Below are 6932 nucleotides of genomic sequence, written 5' to 3'. Positions count from 1 at the left end.
ATTTTGATGATTGACAGCCATCAACCCCTGAGATTATTCCCACATGAAGATGGCAGTCAGTTGTCAAAATATTGGAAGATTCTGTATGTGCAACACTGATATTTTAGTGCACTGTTTCACAGTATGCCCTCTAGACATGTCACTTGTGAAGTAACATGCAAATGGTCACAAGTCTGGATAAAAAGTGACTAAACTGTTCACTATCGTTGATAACATTATAATATTTGTCAATTGTAAAATTCTATACATTTTACACACCATCACCTCTATAGTTTGAATGACCTACTAAGAAAGAAAATAAAGACCACCCTTGTTTACAAAATATCACAAAATAAGTACTTTTCCATTTGTTATGGGAGTAAAGTTTAACCTGATATTGACATGACATACTCCACTCCATAATTATGCAATCCCACTTCTGAACATTCATTTTACAAAATTTGATATGAAAAAAATTACAGCGGATAACAACTTTCATTTTAAATACTTTGCAAAAAAATGCAGTACTAGTCTAAGAATAATATACAAATATAAACAGCTGACCTGATTTTTTTTTCACTGTTAAATAATTATTAAATGCTTGACTTGTATTAGTTAAATGAATTTTGCATATACATGAAGTAATCTGGTATAAATATAAACTTGACTTAGATTCTCAACTTTTATCAAAATGACTCTGATGTTATCACTATTGAAATTTAGCCTCCAATCAGGTGACTACCATGTGTGACGTCACCTGACACATAGGCTGAAAGTATGGTTTAGTAAATTTTGATGTTGGTGACTAATTAAATTTCTTACTCAAGCACAGTAAGTTTCTGAAACCCTCTGACACATACATGTATGTAGATCATATGGTATCCAGCTTCATTTCAAACCTACGAGTACTCTCAGACAACTGTTGGTATGTCCTTAAGATATCATTCTACCTGATGAAGTATGTGATCCTATTTATCATATAATGTGAGAGGGTTCTGACAACTCAACCTGTACAGATGACTACATTGGTGAATCGGAAGGAACATTGAAATCCAGATTTCAGGAGCAGTGACATCCTAGTTGTTCATCACTGGAAGTTTTCAAACATATCCATAAAGACTGTCCTGGACATAGGATTGACAGGGAGAATGTTTTCCATCCTGGATATGGAACCAGATTGGTTTGTTAGGGGAATCAAAGAAGCCATAATGGCATTTATATCAGAACATTAGAACCATTGCTAAACAGAGGCATGGGCCGATACCCTTTACAGAGACATGGGCCAATACACTTTACAGAGGCATGGGCCGATGCACTTTACAGAGGCGTGGGCCGATGCACTTTACTGAGACGTGGGCCGATACACTTTACAGAGATGCAGGCCGATACACTTTACAGAGGCGTGGGCCGATGCACTTTACAGTGATGTGGGCCGATACACTTTACAGAGACGTGGGCCGATAAACTTTACAGTGATGTGGGCCGATACACTTTACAGAGGTGTGGGCCGATACACTTTACAGAGGTGTGGGCCGATACACTTTACAGTGATGTGGGCCGATACACTTTACAGTGACGTGGGCCGATACACTTTACAGTGATGTGGGCCGATACACTTTACAGAGGTGTGGGCCGATACACTTTACAGAGACGTGGGCCGATACACTTTACAGAGACGTGGGCCGATACACTTTACAGTGACGTGGGCCGATACACTTTACAGTGATGTGGGCCGATGCACTTTACCACCTGTATGGGACAATATTTTGAAGTAACACATGTGTAAACAATGTGTGACTTCACATCTTTGAGGCCTGAGGACTTGGGTCAAAAGCTAGGAATTATCCAAGTATTTTGGTGCAGTACAAAGTTTGAATTTATTTGCAAGGTAACTCATCTTAATATATTGTTTATAGGCTCAAAACTGGTCAAATCTGATCTAAATCAGGACCTGAATCAGGTAACTCATTTTAAAATCTGGTCAAAATAAAGGACAACAAGCACAGTTGATATGACATTGTATAAAAACATGTCATACATTCTGTTTTCAAAGTTGAAACTAACAGTCTGGCTGAACATGGTAAATCATTCTACTGAAATAAAGTCAAATTCAGTAACTTGAAACTATGGAAAGATAAATATCTTGATGGCTACAAAAAAATTGATGATAAAAATAACATAAGGATAAAGTTTGTAAGAATAATACCAATAGTGTTAAAAGTACTATGGGTTCTAGCAATAAGGCAGTTTCATAGTTCTCAACAAGGATTGACTGACGATATCAAGGAGCTGTTCCCAAACTTTATAAGTCTTCATCAGTTACTGCACAGTAACTACAGTAGCTTTCCCTAATTCATCGCTAGGTGTCGTCCTTCCATAGTACTATAAAAGCCTGAAAAGGCTACCTTACGTCATTACCTTTCTTCACGCTGTAACGGTAACATCTCAGACAGTGTTACCGGTCGTTCCTTCCTCATTTACAAATATGTCAGGGAAAGGCAAGTCGAAAAAAGGCAAGAAGTCTTGTAAGTCGTCCGTATCTGTTACTCAGCCGAACGTAAGACGGGACTCAACGCCAGTGGCTTTTGCTATAAACCCTGATGAAGACAATAATACCGTTACCAACAGTATCGTCTCCGAGGTTTCAGAAACCGAAGAAGTTTTACCTACAGCTATTGAAGACTTTCCTTCGACTAGTTCTGCTCCAGATTCAATTCTTCAAATAGCGACGCAAGTCGCTCAACTTCTAGCCCAGCAGCGGTCGGATAGCGCACCGGGCGGACCACGTACACGTATTGACCAAGACCAGGTCGACGGTATTAGCATAACACATGCTTCCACATGCGGGCCGCCATCTTGTAGTTGTACGCCCACTCAACAGGCAGGGTTACCGAGTTTGAGTATTGGTAGGAAACACAAAACTTCGAGGGTAAGTGCACCAATTCCTACAAAGCAGAGACGTATTGTACAAACCGAGTATGATAATTCCGGGTCCGAAGTGAGTGATTCTGACAAGTCTGGTAATTCTGAAGTTGCGTCTTCTCTGCCTATAACAGTTTCATCCTGGAACGAGCCTATATTTGACGAATCCACGTCTGCGTATGCTCAAGTTCCTGACTATCACGCTGCTGTTCCGGGTTGGAACATGGACGCCTCCACGGCCGAATGGTTCTCTAGAAGAGCAGACCGTCCCTTATCGTATTCTGTAGTTCAACAGTTAAAAGAGAAGTACACGGTACCAGACCAATTCGAGCCATACTTCAAGGCACAGGAATTGCCGTCTTCCGTACAGAATCTAATCAAATCTAGCAAGTCAAGCTATCGTAACCATGACCGTCCGTATTACAAGGTTCATCAGAACTTTAACTTGTCTATTCGCCCAGTTCTTCAAGCCCTGGAAACCATTATTTCTCCAGAATTTGACCCGGTACAGCACGTACCAACAATTAGAGAGGCACTTGGAGATGCTATCCATCTTATGACTACTGCGAGCTACGCGCTAGCTGAGGTTCGTCAGGCAAGATTGAAGCCATTCTTTCGTAGTGAATACAAAGATTTATTACAAGATGCCAAGCCGACATCACAGGGATTTTTTGGTGGAAACTTGGTAAAGGCCATAAACGACTCCAAGAAGTCAGTCAATGCTTTTCGTATCGTTTCCAGAAATGACAACAGGTCAGTCAAACAAACCGGAAACCAGTCTGGATATTACAAGGGTGGAAAAAACTATCAACGAAACACCAACTACAACCAAGACAATAAGAAGAAGTACCAAAAGGGCTCAGGCAGACCACAAGGAAAAGGTAATTACACCTCTTCCAACCAGAATAAGCAGTGAACTTGTAAAGTCATCAATACCAGTTGCAGGCAGACTCCAGTATTTCCTAAATACTTGGAAAACAATTACACAAAACACTTGGATTTCAAAGGTCATTCAAGGTTACAAACTTCAGTTAACATCAACTCCAGTTCAGTCAATCCAGCCAATTACCAACCCAACATCCAGCAAGCAGTATCAAATCATTCAGACAGAAATAGAAAATTTACTTCACAAGCAGGCCATAGTTCCAGTCAAACATCAACCAGGTCAGTTTGTTTCCAGAATTTTCACTGTTCCAAAACCATCAGGGGATTACAGGGTAATCATAGACCTCAAAGAACTGAACAGACACATCAAAAAGATATCTTTCAAAATGGAGAGCCATCCTGTCATAGAACAGTTGTTAAGCCAGGGTTATTTCATGACGTCAATAGATCTCACAGATGCATACTTCATGATTCCCATTCATGCAGATCATCAAAAATATCTTTGTTTCCAGTGGATAGACCAGCGCTACCAATACACTTGCCTACCATTCGGGCTCACTTCAGCACCAAGGCTATTCACAAAGGTTATGAAAATCCCACTTGCTCATGCTCGTTCACGGGGAATCCTTTGCAGCAGTTTCATAGACGATATAATCAATGTAGCAGAAACCAGAGAACTGTGTCAGAGAAACAACAACTACCTTCTAGGTCTCTTCCAACGACTCGGGTTCATACCCAACTTGAAAAAATCACATCTAATCCCAACACAGATACTCACCCATCTAGGTCGTACCTACAACACAGAGCTGATGACAGTCTTATTACCTCAGGACAAGCTACAAACCATTATCGGATTTGCAACCCACCTCTTAAACAGACAGTCAGTCTCTTTGCGTCAATTAGCAAGAATGTTGGGATTAATAGAAAACGCAAGGGGTTCCATGGCCATTGCTGCATGCCATTATCGAAGTCTACAACGTCAGTTAGTTCACAAGGTTTTTCCAGAAGTCTCTTGGGAAATCCCAATACTCCTTTCAAAGGAGTCGAAGTCCGATCTTCAGTGGTGGATAAATCAGGCCTCCACACACAACGGTCGACTGATACATCCTCCACCTCCAGACTTAACTATCCAGGCAGATGCCTCACTCAGTGGTTGGGGAGCAGTATGTGGTCATCAGGCAACACAGGGACGTTGGACTTTACAGGAAAAGGAATTACATATCAACATTCTGGAAATAAAGGCCGCTCTTCTATCCATACAGACATTTGTCCAAAACAGGTCAGACCTCTCCGTAACAGTACAGCTAGACAACACGTCAGCAGTGGCTTATCTAAATCACCAGGGGGGAGTCAGATCCAGGGAACTATGTGCAGTAGCCCTACAAGTTTGGCAATTGTGCGAAACTCAAAATATTACCCTTGCAGTAGAATACTTACCAGGAATAGACAATACATTAGCAGACCATCAGTCCAGGATATTTACAGATCAACACGACTTTCAACTCAAACCAGACCTTTTCAGACAGGTTTGCAGCAGGTTTCACCTACCAGAAATAGACTTATTCGCAAGTCGAAATACAGCTCAACTTCCCCTGTATGTGTCATGGAAGTTAGACCCCAAAGCTTTTGCAGTCGACGCATTCTCTCTCTCATGGGCAGAGAAAGAGTTGTACATGTTTCCACCACATCTACTAATACTGAAATGTCTAAGGAAAATACAACAGGACAGAGCAAGAACGCTGTTTGTAGCACCAGTATGGAAAACGAAACCGTGGTATCCAATGTTACTACAGTTAACCAGCAACTACCCGGTACTTCTGCCAGATTGCACAGACTTACTCAGGGAACCACACACAGGGAATCAACCCAAGTTCAGTTTGACTCCTCTAGCCGTTTGGCAACTCTCCGGTCACACTACAGAGGTCTTGGACTTTCACAGCAGGCTACAGAGATCCTCATCAAGGCAATCTGCATCAAGACTTCTAGACTCTACGACAGCAAGTGGAAGCGCTTCGCTAGCTGGTGTGTACAACAGAATACCAATCCCGTTTCATGTCCTGTAATTCAGGTAGTAGAATTCCTTACTGGGTTATTCAATAGACATAGGCTTGCATATAGTACCTTAAATGGATACAGATCTGCTATTTCTTCTGTACATTTGCACATTAATAATGAACCAGTTGGATCACATCCACTTATTACAAGATTATTTAAAGGTTTCTTTCGTGTTAGGCCACCTTTACCACGTTACCCAACAACCTGGAGTGTAGCGAAAGTTCTGCACTATTTAAAGTCACTGCATCCAGCAAGGAGTCTAAGCCTGAAGCAACTCACTCTTAAGACTGCAACTTTAATTGCACTAACCTCCTCAGATAGAGGACAGACTTTAAGTTATTTGGACTTAAGATACTGTAATATATCGGATAGAGAATGTACTTTTGTTATCCCAAGTTTAACCAAGACATCAACTGTTACCAGGCCTTCGCGGGTGGTGAAGTGTCCAAGTTTTGGTGACAAGGCATTGGATGTCAAATATTACGTTTCTACATATATATGGAGAACTACCAAGTTAAGAGATTATGTAGTAACAATGGGGAAAACCCGACCATCAAGATTATTTATTTCATTTGTTAAACCTTTTAATGAGGTTACTTCTCAGACTATTGCAAGATGGATAAAGACTACACTTGCTAGGGCAGGCATTGATACAAATAAGTTTAGAGCCCACAGCACTAGGGGAGCAGCAACATCGGCAGCAATACGTCAAGGAGCAACTACTGCTCAGATTCTCCAACTTGGTGACTGGACTTCAGAATCTACATTCACACGGTTCTATCGCCGTCATACAGACAGCTCAGAGACTGGACGTTTGATACTTAGGGCTGTTCAGGAGACTGACAATTCAACCCACCAATAGGCATCCAGCTATGTAATCAGCTACTGTAGTTACTGTGCAGTAACTGATGAAGACTTGGAAAATTTGCCTACCTTAAGGACGTCAAATTAGAAGTCTTCGAGGGAACGTAGCAGTAACTACTACGTTCTTCCCTCCCACCCAGCCCGATGCCAATTTTCTGGTGAGTTGACTTTTCTACCCTATTTACTGTGTTAAACAGTTATAATCAGTATTCTTGTTCATTGTAGGT

This window comes from Glandiceps talaboti, chromosome 15 (assembly GCF_964340395.1).
Source record: "Glandiceps talaboti chromosome 15, keGlaTala1.1, whole genome shotgun sequence".
NCBI classification, from domain to species: domain Eukaryota; kingdom Metazoa; phylum Hemichordata; class Enteropneusta; family Spengelidae; genus Glandiceps; species Glandiceps talaboti.
Note: the sequence above shows the minus strand (reverse complement) of the source record.